The sequence below is a fragment of the Lissotriton helveticus genome, chromosome 11, assembly GCF_964261635.1.
Source record: "Lissotriton helveticus chromosome 11, aLisHel1.1, whole genome shotgun sequence".
NCBI lineage: Eukaryota > Metazoa > Chordata > Amphibia > Caudata > Salamandridae > Lissotriton > Lissotriton helveticus.
Genome location: NC_136072.1, coordinates 1,049,884,063 through 1,049,900,014, shown reverse-complemented (window position 1 = coordinate 1,049,900,014; position 15,952 = coordinate 1,049,884,063). Strand labels below are relative to the sequence as shown.

Sequence of the window (15,952 nt, the reverse complement as noted above, 5' to 3'; positions counted from 1 at the left end):
TGCTTTCAGGGCTAGGAATATCGCTAGCAACTCTAGTTGGTTGATATGCAGCTTTTTCTGTTTGTTTGTCCAGAGCCCTTGTACTGTGTATTGAAGGAGATGGGCTCCCCAGCCTGTCAGTGATGCGTCCGCTGTTAGTACTAGTTGTGGAACCGGCTCTTGGAACAGTCGCCCCTTGGAAAGGTTTTGTGGGTTCCACCACTGCAGAGAGTTGTCCTCGAGCCTGGTTCCATTGCCGTGCTAGGCATTCTTGTAATGGGTGCATTTGGAGTCTGGCATGGGGGACAATAAATATGCAGGAGGCCATCATGCCTATGAGCTGCATGAAGACTTGAGCTGGCAGAGACTGTTGTGGCAGGAATTTGCGAATGAGTATCTGCATGCTGGCTATCCTTGCTGAGTTTGGCTATGCCTTTGCCACTGAGGTATTTATAGTGGCTCCCAGGTATTGCTGTGTGTGGGATGCTTGCAGATGCGATTTTGGGTAGTTGATTGAGAACCCTAGGTTGTGTAGCAACTTAAGCGTTTGAGACGTGTGGTACGATTTTGCTTGTATTAGCCAATCGTCCAGATAAGGGTATACATGGATGTGTTGCCTTCTGAGATGTGCTGCAACTGTCGCTAAGCATTTTGTAAACACTCTTGGAGCCGTGGTAACCCCGAAGGGCAAAACCTTGAATTGGTAGTGTTGACCTTCTATTGTGAACCTGAGATACTTTCTGTGGGCTGGATGGATGGGTATGTGAAAGTACCCATCTTTGAGGTCTAGTGTTGCGAGGAAATCTCCTTGTTGTAGCAACGGGAGCACGTGCTGTAGTGTGATCATATGGAAGTGTTCCGATAGAATATATTGATTTAGGGGCCTGAGGTCCAATATAGGTCTGAGGGAACCGTCCTTTTTGGGAATAAGAAGTATAGGGAGTATACTCCTGTCCCTTGCTGGTGGAAAGGGACTGGCTCTATGGCCCCCTTTTCCAGCATGCATTTCACCTCTTGTTGGAGCAGGGTGATGTGTCCCGTAGACATAGGACGATGTCTGGGTGGTATGTTTCGTGGTGTAAAAGTCAGTTCTAGGCAATAACCAAACTGGATAATTTCTCTCATCCACCTGTCCGTGGTATTTGCGTGCCAGACAGGTAGGAACTGTTGGAGTCTGCCTCCGACCGGTGTTAGGTGGTCTGGAGGTAGCGTGATGAAGTCACTGTTTTGTGGCAGTGGAGGCTCTGGTGTTATTGCCTCCACGTCCTCTTCCCTTATTATTGTTGCCCCTATAGCCTCCTCTGTTTGTGTTCTTGTTGAAGGAACCAGTGTGTTAATTTTGTATGAGGCAGATGTTTGCGAGGTATTTCCTCGTGTAGTTGCTCTGTATGAGGAGCGTCGAAAGGAGCCTCTGTGTTACTGAAATTGCAATGCCCCCATTGATTTTGCGGCTTCTGTGTCTTTTTTCATTTTATCCAAAATGGTAACTACAGCAGGGCCAAATAGAGAGTCCTGATTGACTGGTTGGTTAAGAATGGTGGACTGCACCTCATTCTTAAAACCTGAGATACGCAGCCATGCATGTCTGCGTAGTAAGACGCTAGTGTTAATTGATCTAGCTGCGGTGTCTGCTGCGTCAAGCGTGCATTTGATGGAGGATTTTGTTATGAATTTTCCCTCTTGTATGAGGTCCTCAGCTTGTGCTTTAAAAGGCTCAGGTAGGTGTTGCATTAGGCTTTCTAGCTGATCATAATGCGCCCTGTCGTAACGAGCCAGTAGGGCTTGTGTATTAGCAATCCTCCAAAAGTTGGAGGCTTGTGCTGCTACCCTTTGGCCTGATGCCTCTAGTATTTTTGATTCTTTATCAGGGGGAGGCGCTTCCCCTGTTGTTTGGGAGTTGGCCCTTTTACGTGCATTAGTCACTACCAGTGAGTCTAGTGGTAACTGTCCTCTGATGTAAGTAGGGTCTGTAGGAGCTGCCCTATACGTCTTCTCTATTCTGGGATTGATTACCCGTGCCCTGGCGGTATCTTTGAATATGTCAGGTGCATGTTTTAGAACTCCCTTTAACATGGGGAGTGTTCTGACACTTTTTTCTGAAGTAGGGAAGGTGTCAAATAAGAAGTCTTTTTCGACAGGGTCATTATGCAAGTCTACATTATGGTATTGTGCTGCCCTGTCTACGAGTTGATTGAAGACTATGGTGTCATCAGTAGGTGACGGCTTAGTCGGATAGGAGGGCACATCAGGGATGGGATGGGTGTTGTAAGGGTCAGTTGGCTCCTCCCATGGTTCCTCTTGTGGTTGAGGATCTTGTGGGAAGTCATATTGAGGCTGTGGCTTGTCCCCCATGTCACCCTCATTGTCCCCATGGTGAGAAGGAGAGTAAGGAACAAAAGGTGTGGTAGGCATGATAGGCTGAAAAGGGATGAAGGGTTTAGAGGGAGAAGTCCCAAAGTCCTTTTTCTTTAATGGAATAGGGGAATGAGAGCCAGTGTCCAGTGGCCTTTTCTTCCTGTGCAGGATGGTAACTTTACCAGGGTCTGGATTTATATATATTTTTGCTTGGTCGTCTGATGGATCTAGGTGGAAGAGTACTTCCTCTACAGTCCTAAGTTGAGAGTTAAGACTTTTTTGGGTCGGTAACACCTTGTTTGTCGACGACTTTTGGTGTTTTCTTCGGCTCGGGCCCTTTTTTCGGGTCGACGAGGGATTTTGGGTCGACCGGAACGACACGTTTTTTGTGCTCCGCAGGTTTTTTGGGTTAAGTGTACTTTTCCGAGTCGATGTTCTTTTTCGGATCGACTGGTCTCTTCGGAGCACTTGCCTTTGGGTCGGCAGGTTTTTCCGGCCGTGTTACGGGCTTTGGTACGGCACCCTTTTTGTCGGTGACCTTTGCCGGGTCGACTGTTTTTGGAGCAGTAGGCTTGTTCGGGTCGGCGACCTTCTTTGGTTCGGCGCCCTTTGGCTGCGTGCCCTTGTTCGGTTCGACTACCTGCTTGGGGTCGACAGTTTTTGGCTGAGCGGCCTTCTTGTGGTCGACAGTCTTCTTTAGCTCGACGCTCTTGGGCTGTACAGCCTTTTTCGGTTCGACGCCCTTCGGGTCGACGACCTGTTTTGGCTCTGGAACCTTCTTTGGGGTGATGGTACTTGGCCCGGGGGTTTCAGAAGGTTTCGGTTTCGGAGCCGAGCCGGATGGCGGAGCTGGCGAACCTTTTTTAGGATCTTGGCTAAGGCCTTTTGGCGATGCCTCGACCGGAGCCTTTGGTAACGGGCTGATTGGTGTCGGGGGCTGTGTACTCACGATTTGCCCTGGTGGGATCTCGTCGTCGGAGTCCGAGTAGTCCTCGACGGTGACGATCTCTAGGTCCGAGACTGGAGCGTTGGGTAGTTCCTGGTCATCATCGAAGATGTTGTCCGGTTCCGGTGCCTGTCGCTGCATTTCTTGCCTAGCAGCCCGTCGGATCCGTATTGTTTTCTTCGATCGGAACTGGGCGCAGGCTGGGCAGGTTTCTTCCCTATGGTCTGGGGAAAGGCACTTGTTGCATACTGAGTGTTTGTCAGTATGTGGGAACTTGGAGTGGCATTGTGGGCACTTTTTAAACTGGCTTCATTCCATCGACGGTAGGCTCACATGGCGTCGAAAAGGCCCAACGGCCTGTGTCGACGACCGAGTCGAGATGGAAAGGTGGATCGAGTGAAGAGGTACCGAGCGGGAACAATACCCTCGAAGTCGAAGGCCTTAGAAAAGTTTTGTTTTCGATTCCGAAGTTGGAGAATAGGAGTTAGCATCCAAACCCAATGGCGGAAAAAAAACAATCTGAGGATGGAGAAGATGCCCATGCGCACTGTAGTCCAAGGGAGGAGTCACACATCTCGTGATACTTCGAAGACTCTTCCAAGACAACAAAGTGCAATGATCCGGACCCAACACTAGGCGGCAATCTATGCACAGATATGAATTTAGCAGCCCACATGCCTCGAACAAAAAGTACCCAGAAAGCAGACACCTGTTGAAGGATAAAAGGAATTAGGCAGAGATGGTAACAGGCTGAGCTCAATGCGAGGGACAAAGACTAGATGGCAGGGGTAAAACAAACAAAACTATTGAAAAGAGAGCAAGAAAGAAAAATACTACTTACCAGTATGCATCTGTTCTTGGCATGTAGAGCTGCAGAGTTGTACACTTTTGCATAGATCGCCATCTAGTGTTGGGCTCGGATGTTTGCATGTTGTTTTTGTCTTCGAAGAAGTATTGTAGTCACATGGTTCGGGACTCCTCCTTTCGGTCAACAGTGCGCATGGACTTCGGCTCCATTGTCAGATTGTTTTTGCCACTTAGGGTTAGATTGAGTAGTGAGAAGTAGAAAGATGTCCATGCGTGATGTAGCTAGGTAAGATAATACTGGAACAGATAGAGGCATCCAGGGAGGCGGGTGGGCGTGTACAACTCAGCAGCTCTAAATGCCACGAACAGATGCATTCTGGTAAGTAGCATTTTCCGTTCGAGGCATATGAGCTGCAGATTGTACACTTTTGCATAAACTATACAGCAGTTACCTCCTTAGGAGTGGCTACCTGTATCTGTTGTAGTAGTTTGAAATAACGTTTTAGTACAGCTTGGCCCATACTAGCTTATTGTTTTGCCTGCACAGCTACACAATAGTGTTTTGTGAAGGTGTGTGGTGTAGCCCAAGTTGCTGCTTTGTATATGTCATCTAGGAGAACTTTCCCTAAGAATGCCATAGAAGCCCCTAGTTTGCGTGTAGAATGAGCTCTAGGGGGAATGGTTAATGTGTGTTTGGCTTTGATGTAGCATATTTGTATGTATTTTACAATTCACCGTGCAATTCCTGTTTTGGATATAGGATTACCTTTATGAGGTGGGGAGAAAGCCTAATACATCATTTTTGTATTAATGTCACTGATACTGTTGTGATGTACTTAATCAAAGAAAATGCCAACAAAAATGATTTTGAAAAAAAAAAAATGAGGTGGGGAGAAAGCCACAAAAAGTTGTTTGGTTTCCCTAAATGATCTTGTTCTTTCAATGTAGTAGAGTATTGCTATTTTAACATCTAAGGTGTGTAGAGCTCTTTCTGTCACTGAGTCTAGTTGAGGAAAAAATACTGGGAGTTCAACAGACTGGTTCAGATGGAAGGCAGATGCTACTTTGGGTAAAAAGTTTGGGTTAGTTCGAAGAATAACTTTGTTATGATGGATTTGTAAAAATGGTTCTTGTATGGTTAATGCCTGGAGTTCACTCTTCTGAGAGATGTTATAGCAACCAAAAATGCTACTATCCAAGTGAGAAACTGTAGCTCACATTTGTGGAGAGGTTCAAAAGGAGGACCCATTAGTCTGGTAAGGACTACATTAGGGTTCCACACCGGAGAGGGTGGAGCTCTTGGTGGAATTATTCTTTTAAGTCCTTCCATAAAAGCTTTAATAGCAGGAACTCTAAACAAAGACAAGTATTGTCTATTTTGTAGGTAGGCCGCTATGACGGCTAGATGTAACCTAATAGATGTGTACGCTAGGTTGCATTGTTGTAGATGAAAGAGTTAACAGATGATGTTTTGAATGGAAGCATCTAATGGGTTGATCTTGTGTGTGCAATAAATGATGAATCACTTCCATTTTGCCGCATAGCATGCCCTTGTTGTAGGGCGTCTAGCCGCTTTAATAATGTTCATACAGTCTGGCGGGAGATTGAGGTAGCCAAACTCCAAGATTTCAGGAGCCAGATCACAAGGTTGAGTTGAATGGGATCTGGGTGTCTTATCTCTCCAAGGTTCTGAGTAAGAAGTTTGGGTGAGAGGTGTAGCTTTTGATGTGGTACTACTGATAGTTCCAATAGAGTTGTGAACCATGGTTGTCTTTCCCATGTTGGAGCAACTAGGATCATTGTGAGGGAATGTTGTTTGAGTTTCTTAAACACTAACAGAATGAGTGGGAGAGGCAGAAAAGCATAAGCAAATTTGCCTGACCAATTTATCCACAGCGCATTGCCTTTGGACAATGGGTATGGATACCTGGATGTGAAGTTTGGGCATTTTGCGTTTTGGTGTGTGGCGAACATATCTATTTCTGGTGGTCCCCACAAGCGAAAGAATGGAAGAAGAACTTAAGGATAAAGTTCCCATTCGTGGATCTGTTGTGCTTGACGGTGGAGCAGATCTGCTATCTGATTGTGTACCCCCCGTAGATGTTCTGCCAGGAGGTATATTTTTTTCAGAATGGCCCATCTCCATATGCTCTGAGCTAGGTGTGACAGCTGTAGGGAGCATGACCTCCCTTGCTTCTGTATGTAATACATTGCAGTCATGTTGTCCGTACGGATCAGGACAGCTTTGCCTAGTAGGTACAATTTAAAAGATTTCAACGCTAGGAAGATTACTAACAATTCCAGGTAGTTGATGTGAAATTGTTTTTGTTGGGGGACCCAGATACCTTGAATGGTACGGGTTTGAAGATAATCTCCCCAGCCGGTGAGCGATGCGTCAGTTGTTAGCACTATCTGTGGGACTGGCTCGAGGAACGACCGCCCTTTGGAAAGGTTCCACCATTGCAGAGAGCGATGGGCGCGGTCGTCCACCAACACCAGATCTGTTAGCTGACCTTAAGCCTGGTTCCACTGATGTGCTAGGCACTCTTGTACTGGACACATTTGTAGTCTTGCATGAGGAACGAGAAAAAAGAAAAATGCAAGAGGCCATCATCCTTATTAGTTGCATGAACACTCATGCTGGTAGTAAGTGTTGTGGCTGAAATCTTTGAACTAGCGCCTGAGTAGCTGTTATCCTTACTGGATTGGGAAATGCTAGGGCTGTGGAAGTATTTAGTGCAGCTCCTAGATATTGTTGTATTCTGGACGGTTGGAGATGGGATTTGCCCAGATTTACTGTGAATCCCAGACTGTGAAACAGTTGTACTGTACGGAGTGTGTGTTGAACACATCTGTTGTGGGATTTTGCTTTTATGAGCCAGTCATCCAGATAAAGGAAGACATTAATCTGTTGTCTTCTCAAATGGGCTGCAACCACTGAGAGGCACTTGGTAAAATCCCTGGGTGCCGTGGTGACCCCGAATGGTAGAACTTTGAACTGGTGGTGTTGAGTATCTACCACAAACCTGAGATATTTCCTGTGAGCGGGATGAATGAGAATGTGGAAGCAGGCGCACTTTAGATCTAGAGCGGAGAGAAAGTCACCTTGCTGAAGTAGTGCAAGTACTTGTTGTAAAGTGACCATGTGGAAGTGGTCTGATTGGATGTAGAAGTTGAGCGGTCTGAGGTCCAGTATTGGCCTGAGAGAAGCGTCCTTTTTTGGAATTAGAAAATAGAGGGAATAGACCCCTGTGCCTTGATGGGGCAAGGGAACCGGCTCGATCACATGTTTTTGTAATAGTGCAAGAACCTCTTGTTTGATAAGCGTCAGGTGTTCTGATGACATTGGACGTTGTTTGGGAGGTATGTTGGGAGGGGTAGAAGTGAGTTCGAAGCAATAACCATACTGGATAATCTGTCTTACCCACTGGTCTGTTGTAATGGAGTTCCAGACAGGCAGGAACTGTGAGAGACCTCCCTAGACAGGAGTGGGATGATCAGGGGAAGAGCAGGGAAGTCACTGTTTGGTATTAGGGGAGCTGAGGGTGTTATTACCCCTGCCTCTGCCCTTGTTGTTGTTCCCCCTGTAACCTCCTCTAGTGTATCCTCTGGAAAAGGAACCCTGGTTGGGACTTTTGTAGGATGAGGACAGGTGTTCTGCTCTATAGAAGGCATGCCGAAAGAAGCCTCTGTTAGAGGGTGACTGTAGAGCTCCTATATACTTGGCAATCTCTGTGTCCTTTTCTATCTTTTCCAACGATGTGTCCACTGCAGGGCCGAAGAAGTGCTCTTGGTCAAAAGGTTGATTAAGGATGGTATTTGTACCTCTTGTTTAAAACCAGATACTCTGAGCCAGGCATGTCTGCGTAGCAAAACACTGGCATTCACAGCGTGGGACGCGATGTCTGCTGTGTTGAGCGCGCATTTGATGGATGTATTAGTGATTAGTTTGCCTTCCTGTATAATGTCATTGGCTTTGTCCTTCTATTGTTGAGGTAGATGTTGAATGAGTTATTCCAGCTCATCATAGTGAGCCCTGTCATACCTTGCCAGAAGGGCTTGTGTGTTGGCTATTTTCCAGTAGTTTGCAGCTTGAGATGCCATACGTTTGCCAGATGCGTCTAATAATTTAGATTCTTTGCCAGGAGGTGCTATGTCACCTGATCCGTGAGTTTGCTCTTTTGTGTGCATTGGTTACAACCAGGGAATCTAAAGGAAGTTGACCTTTTATGTATATGGGGTCAGTGGGAGCTGCCTTGTATTTCTTATCTATTCTGGGGTTAAAAACCCTTGCTCTAACTGGGTCTTTGAACACCTCAGGGGTGTGTCTAAGAAGACCTTTAAGCAGACCCCCCAGGATATAGCGGGCATGGATTAGCACATTTAGAGGCACAAAAATGGAAATTTTGCGGCACAAATACGGAAATTTAGAGGCATTTTTGCGGCACTTTATTTTACTCAATCATTCATTTGCGCGAAATCCTGGAGTGTCTCACTTTAACTTCAGCCCCTGGGAGGTGTTTTAGCCAACAGCGACCTTACGTTACCATCAATATGCTTAGAAACTGCTTATTTACAGGATGCACGTTGGAGCCTCAGAGAAAATCTCAGGCGACGAGCAGAAACGCTTCTGAGCATTAATCACGGTGTAGTACCATGACATACACTGATAAAAATATCCAGGCTTAACTAATTACATCTCTTCTCAAAGCACAGAATGATCAGAAGGAAGTGTCCTGAGCTAATTACATTTTCAGTGAATTTCTTGAGGTGATCATCTAAACAAGGGTTTTCCTTGTAGCCGCCCCCTCAAGCTGACCTCCTGCCACACCAAATTTTTCTAAGCTGCTGGGCGTCTCTGAATGCCTACTGGATTCTAGTCTTCTCAGTAGTGCCAATATCTCAAATTACTGTCCCTGACTGAATATCACATCAAAAGGCTTAAAACCCGGTTACTAAATAAAAGTCTAATTTATGGCAGGTGCAACCTATGCAAAAAGGGCATCGATGCAAGTTACAACTGTTTAGGTATTCAGGAAGAGTTGCTACCAAAACAGGTGTAACATTCTCCTTATCAGAAAAGTCAGACAAACGCGAGTGGTGCTTACAAATAAAATGCACCGCCTTTCTTTTCTGTGAGAAAACGGCACCTTTAGGATTTGGAAATATGCAACATTTTTACATTAACTTCTGAAATTGTTTTTAAAAAGTGCCGATTTTGCGCGTACTTTTGTAAAAATAGCAGCATTTTTACAAAAGTGCCGATTTAACGGGCACTTTTGTAAAAGTCACGGCATTTTTACAAAAGTGCCGATTAAAATCGCGAAATCCTGGAGGGTCTGTTTAAGCAGTGGCAAAACATGAGCCGATTTTTGTGCCTGATCAAAGGTTTCTAGAAGAAAATCTTCTACAGGGACTGAGCGTAGGTCGACTCCATGGTATGTTGCGGCCCTATTAATTAGGCAAAACCCACATTGTCGTCCGGAGGAGATGGTTTTGAGGGATAGAAGTCTGGATCATTTTTTTGGTCAGGATCCGTATTATAGTCATGCCATAGGTCTGGTTCCTGTGGTGAATCATTAGGATCCTCTGTGACTAATGGTACTATATCTTCATCTTCTTGCCCATCCCCATGTGCATCATTACTATCTCCTGGTTGTGAAGAATGTCGTGGAGAAATGAGTAAATTAGGGTTAATTGGTGTAGGGGGTGAAGGTGGTGGTTAAGTATTAGTAGCCATGTGTAATTTCTTTAGAGGAACTGGTGCCTGTGGGTAAATGTTCTGGTTTCCTCTTAGTAGGTAGCTTGGTAACTATATGACCAGTCTTTGGATAGATTAGAATGGTGGTTTGCTTTGGATCAGGGAGAGAAAGTTCTTGGCATTCGATAATTTTCTTTGGTGTGGAACATTTCTCCTTGGAAACAGGCCTTGGTTGTTTAGTGATAGTGTCCGGTACAGAAGCTTTCCCTGGCTCCGAGACCTTCGGTGCGGGTTGTTTCGGCTCCGGAGATGTTTGTTTAGGAGGCTTATTTATGGGAGGCTTGTCTTTTATTGTTTTCAGTGTCGAAGTCTTTTCTGTGTGCTTTGGTGCTGAGGTTTATCCAGCTGCTTCGGTTCCGAGGTCTTATCTGGCTGCTTTGGTGCAGAATGTTTTACCGGTGCCGACGGAGAAGGGGGTTGCATCTCGGGCGACTTAGCCTTCGGTGCCGAAGATGGCTTTTCGGGACAGGATGGCTGGCTCGAGCCGGTAGGCTTTTGTTTATCTTGCGGTGCCGGCCCTGGAGGCGGGGCGCTCGAAGTCTTTGTATGGTGTGGACGGGAAACATCCTTTACAATGCAACTTTTACCACGCAGTGCATTTACGACGCAACTATTAAACCGCATGTCATTACAACGCATTGCGCTGGGGGGCGCTCTAGGATAGGGAATAGATTGAATTTACTATCCAACACCTTCCCTACTATCCACGGGACTGGAGTTGGAATAGTAAATTAAACTATTCACTATCCAGCACCCCTAAGCGGTATGCGTTGTAACAGCATGCGTTGTAAAAACTGCGTTGTAAAGGCATGCGTGGTAAAAGCATGCGTTGTAATGTCATACATCCGGTGTGGACATGAGCCCGGAGGCGAAGGTGTCACCGGAGCCTTTGTTACGGGCTTGGGTAGGGTGGGGGTCTCAGTACTCACGTCCCTTTGAGCCAGGGTAATGCCATCTTTGGCGTTGGAACCGTCTGCTTCGGAGTCCAGGAATTGTTCTTCCTGTTCTGGTTCCGGGAGGCTATCAGAATCTGGATGGAAGATGTCCGGAATGGAACCTGTGCCTCTGGACATCTCGTGGCGTCGAGCTCGACGATCCCGGATGGTTTTGTTGGACTTGAAGGATAGACAAGCCTCACAGTCATCCTCTCGATTTTCAGGAAAGAGGTACAGATTACAAACAGGATGGAGATCCGAGAGTGGGAATTTAGCACCACACTAGGTACATTTTTTAAAAGGAGTCGGTTCCTCCTTCGATGTCCGGCGGGGGTAGGCCCAACGGCCCGCGTTGAAGTGTGCAGGCGTCGAAGTTCTTTGAAAGTTGTTGTTAAGGGTGCGCGTCAAAAGGAACGCGATCGAGACAATACCATCGGTTAGCTGTGATTGCGCGTCAAAAGGGGCTTTGATAACGACACCGACCAGGAGCGCAGCAAGTCACATCCGAACCCGATGGCTGAAAAAAACAATCTAACGATGGAGCCGAAGTCCATGCGCACTGTCGACCGGAGGAGTCACCAACCTCGTGACTACAAGAATTCTTCGAAGACAAAAACAACATGCAAACATCTGAGCCCAACACCAGATGGCGATCTATGCAAATGTGTACAATCTGCAGCTCATATGGCTCGAACATATGAGTTACAAAACAAAAAGCCCATCCCACCCAATGGGCGGAGTTGCTTTCTAGATTAGCTATCAACATGTTCTCAATAAGTCTTTTGCAACCAGACTGCTGTGCTGTCTGGCAAGTTTTGAACTAAAAAGGTTATCACAAGCCTGAGGGAGTTTGTCGAAGAAGGAGGTTGTATATGGAAGTTGCAGTGACAGTGCCTGCATTTCACTGAAGTCGTACTCCGAAGTACTGGCATTTAGAAAAACAGTCTTCAATTTCAACAGCCTAAGAGGACAGCAATGCGGAAGCTCAAATTATGCGCACATCAAGAACATCAGGATTTAATAAAGGACCCGCTATGAAGGGGGCAGGGGAAACTAGAGTACTTTCAGAAAAGATTAACAACAAAGGTTGTTAGAGCAAATGTAAAAAGGCTACAGCAAAACCCTTCTGGGCTTGACTTGGAGTAGGTTAACTAGATAGTTCTTACACGAGGCCCAAACTTCACCCAGTGACCAATACAGGAAAACCCTTTCAAATGCTGTAGATAGCTTTGGTAGACTGGTATCGAGCTGCCAAGATAATGTCTACTACTTCTGCGGGCAAGTCAAACCCACTCAGTTGGTTCGCTCCATTTCCATCCATGGAGGTGTAACTTGTAGAAGTCCAGGCACAGAATCCTGCCTAGGTGCTGGGACTCGCTAAGAGGCAGACTGAGTGCAGGGAAAATACATGGACTAACCATCTTGGAGTATCACTCTACTGTGGCCCAATCCAGGAATATCAGGATGAGCCGAGATCCATTCTCACGAATCATTCAGAAGCTGGGAAATACGCGACAGGCATAGAAAGGTTTATAGGAGACAGAAATCCTTCCAAAGGTGGAATGTGTCCCCAAGAAAGGTTTGAAGCAGAAACTCTTGCCCGCAGTAAGCATGACACCATATTTTCAAAGCGGTAGCGGAAAGATCTATCAAAGGCACGCTTCATTGGGCAAACACTCCACATGAAACACCTTTTAGTGCAGACCCCATTCATGGTCAGCCAGGTGACATCTGCTGAATGTGTCCACCCTGAAATTTAGAGCCTGCAATGTGACGGACTGTCAGAGAGATCCTTTCAAGGTAGAGCCATCTCCAGTGTATCAATGTTTCCTGGCAAAGCGCCTGCGACCCCACACTACCCTGCTTGTTACAGTATCACATGGTATTTGTGTTGTCAGACAGGACATAGATCGCTGCCATCCGATGGATGGGAGGAAGGCCTTTTGAGCGAAATGGGTGACATGTAGCTCTAGAAGATGGATATCCACTGGAAACCAAAGGCCCCTGATTTCCACCTCAGCGAGGGGACCACCCAAGCACAGATGCAATGCATCAGTCACTAGTGTGAGCTCTGGGTAGGATAGGGAGAATGGCCTGCTGCAGATTAAGTTGGAATTTTCAGTTACCACTGAAGGACCCAAGCTGCCTTATTCAAGACACGGATGACTGGCAATGAGAGAGATCCTTTGAAGGTAGAGCCATCTCCAGAGCCTCAATGTTTCATGTCACAGTACTTTCATGATACATTCTTTCATGTGCCCATTCTGCAGTGGTTAACAACCTGAAGAATGCCCTTCTGAGGCTTTTGCATGCCAGCCCGGTAGAAAATGAAAACTTATACTGCCCCCAACTGGCTGAAACTTACAACAGAAGGGGGAACTAAAGCGGTTTGTCTGCAGATGTGGTAAGGGAAGAGGAAGAAGATAAATACTGCCCCTGCCGCTAACTAGGGCCTCTGCAGCGCCACATCCCTGTAGCCACAAAAGAACTGGGAAGTCTTTTGCACAAACGAAAGGCTGCCTCTGACGGCAAGCAAGGCCTGGCAAGTACTCTCTATATTTCCAATAGGCTGACACGACTTACCTTAAAATGCTACAGACAGAAATCAGCCTTTCCTCGAAAACGCCTGGGTCCAACACAAGACATATCTATTATGGACAGATGCCTGTACATCCACAGAAAACCCTCTGGCACACATCCATGCAGGATGTTGGATCACTACACTAGTCCTAATAGAGTGACCCACTCTCTGCCATGTCTGCACCAGCTCCCAATACATACTTAGGTGCATCTTGACCACCAAGGATAATAATGAGAATGCATTTATGAATTCACTAGTGTGAGAAAGTGCTTCTTTTGCATGGTTAGGCCCCCACCTTTTACCTGGTTTGGATGTGGTTTCAAATGTAGTGCTCATGGTCCCTACCAGTCAGGTCCCCTGTGCCAGTGCTCCTTCTGTAAAACAAACTTCAAATTGGTACTTCTGCCCCCTGTAAGTTTCTAGTAAATGGTACCCTTGGTATCTAGGGCCTGAGAGCTAAAGAGTGTCTCTTGGTACCCTCCTCACTGGGACCATGACACTGCCCTTGCATGCCCCTGTGAGTGAGAAAACGACAAAGTCGACATGGCACCCTGCCAGGGTACCATACCACCTAGCACTGCATGGCAACATAGGTAAGTCAACCCTCTAGCAGGCATCAAAGCCCCAAGGTAGGATGCACTATACCACAGGTGAGGACATTCCTGCATGAGCAGATATGCCCCTACAATATTGGGCACCATTTCCTGATATTGTAAGTGCCAGTGCAGCCATAGATAGTACGTTGGCTGGGAACTCTTCGACTCAAGTTTCACAGCAGCATGATGGCTTTACTGAATACAGAAGTATTTATTACACACTGATGCCAGTGTCGCATTTATTGGACGTTGTACCCAGAGGGCACCTCAGAGGGCAGCCAGGTGCAGAGTGCTGAGGCCCAATGTTATCCAAAGTGGGATAGGGGGCCTCCGGTTGGTGGCTGCTGATGAGCAGGCCACTAAGTTGTGGGAGCAAAGCTCTGGGACTTAAGCTCAGGGCAAATGGAGGTTTAAGCCAGCACAAAAGATGCAGCCTCAGCTGAACTGGAGTGGCCGGATGCAGAGTGCTATTTTGGTGTCAGAAGCCCTGTAACTTTCAATGGGGAGTCTCCGGTTTGCAAAAGCACTGCAGGCTCGGGGACAAAGGTCTTCTGGGTGCGACCACCACTTGGAGAGGTAAGATGGGATCTTAGGGGTTGGTTAGGCACCGTCGATTGGGCCACCCAAGGCCGTGGGGCGTCGGTGCAGGGGTGCCCTTTAGGGTCGGATCTTCTTACCAGCTGCTGGTTGGGGGGACCTTCTGGTTTGAGGCTGCAGGCGTCGGCTGGAGGCATGTCAGGGGGTCGCCGGTTCTCGGTTCAAGCTCGCCGGGAAGACCTCCTCCTGGTATTGGGCCACTTGAATTTGTGCCGTGGGCGTCGGATGCAGAGTGGTGCAAACTTGTGGATCCTTGCGGAGATGGAGTCTGGTGTTTGAACAAATCTGGTGTTCACGGGAGACAGGGTCTTAGGGCTTGAAGGCAGGCAGATCCTCAGAGGTTTCTCGAGGCTGTTGGCTGCATGACACACCAGGATTTTGCTGGAGCAGGTTTGAGGTGGGCTAGGCCAGTGGGGTTGGGGCCAAGTCAGTGGGCATCCTCCTCTTGTTAGCTTTGGCCCGGCTGTTTGGTCCTTCTTTTCTTCTTGTAGTTTCTTGTCTGAGGAAGCAAGGTTCAGGGGTGCCCCTAAATACTAGATTTAGGGGCGTTACAGGTAGGTGAAATGTTGGGACCAATGGGTCCCTTCTCTGGGGTGGATACACCCCCTATTATGCCACCCTCCAGTGGGAGGGGAGCATAAGCCTTTCCCTGGTTCTCTGGGTCCCCCATCTGCAACATGGCGGGAACTAAGAGTTGTGCTTCACCTCTCCTCCCCCACCTGAGGGATGGAGTTGGAAGAGGTGGGCACACCTCTCTTCCTTACTTGTTTTTATCTCTTGTTCTCCCGCTTAAAGTGGGGGTCAGAACCAGTGGGACTAGTTGCTGAAAGCAGCAAGTGGCCTGGGGAAACTCACAAAAGGTGGCAAGCCTTTGAAGCCACCCCTTTTTGGACCCTGCCCATCCTGGGGGAGGAGGCTTGGCACCTCGTCCCAGGATGTGCATTGTTTCAGGCCCCCGAAAGCAGCAGGCTCTTGACCCGGGGTCCAGAAACATGTCTGGTGGTGGCAGCTGAAAGCAGCCACTCAGCCTGGACACTAGTGATAGTTCATTTTTCAGGGGGCATCTCTAAGATGCCCTCTGGGTGCATTTTTTAAATCCCACACTGGTATCAGTGTGGGTTTAATGTGCTGAGAAGCTTGATACCAAACTTCTCAGTTTTCAGTGCAGCCATTATAGTGCTGTGGAGTTCGTAATGACCAACTCCCAGCACCATATACTCTTAATGGCAGCACTGCACTTACAATGTCGAAGAATGGGCTTAGGCACTGTAGGGGTACAGGGCTCATGCACCTGTACCCTCACCACTGGTATAGGGCACCCAGCTAGAGGGGTGACTGATCTATGGCAGTGGGTTATAGGCATGGCACACAGGGATGTGTGCCATGTCGACTCTT

General features: G+C 47.3%; 1 protein-coding gene across 2 annotated transcripts in view; it reads right to left on the bottom strand.

The window, feature by feature from the left end:
* SETD1B (SET domain containing 1B, histone lysine methyltransferase) overlaps nucleotides 1–15,952 on the bottom strand; it is a 396,685-nt gene that overhangs the window by 121,143 nt on the left and 259,590 nt on the right. The gene's annotated exons all lie outside the window — the stretch shown is intronic.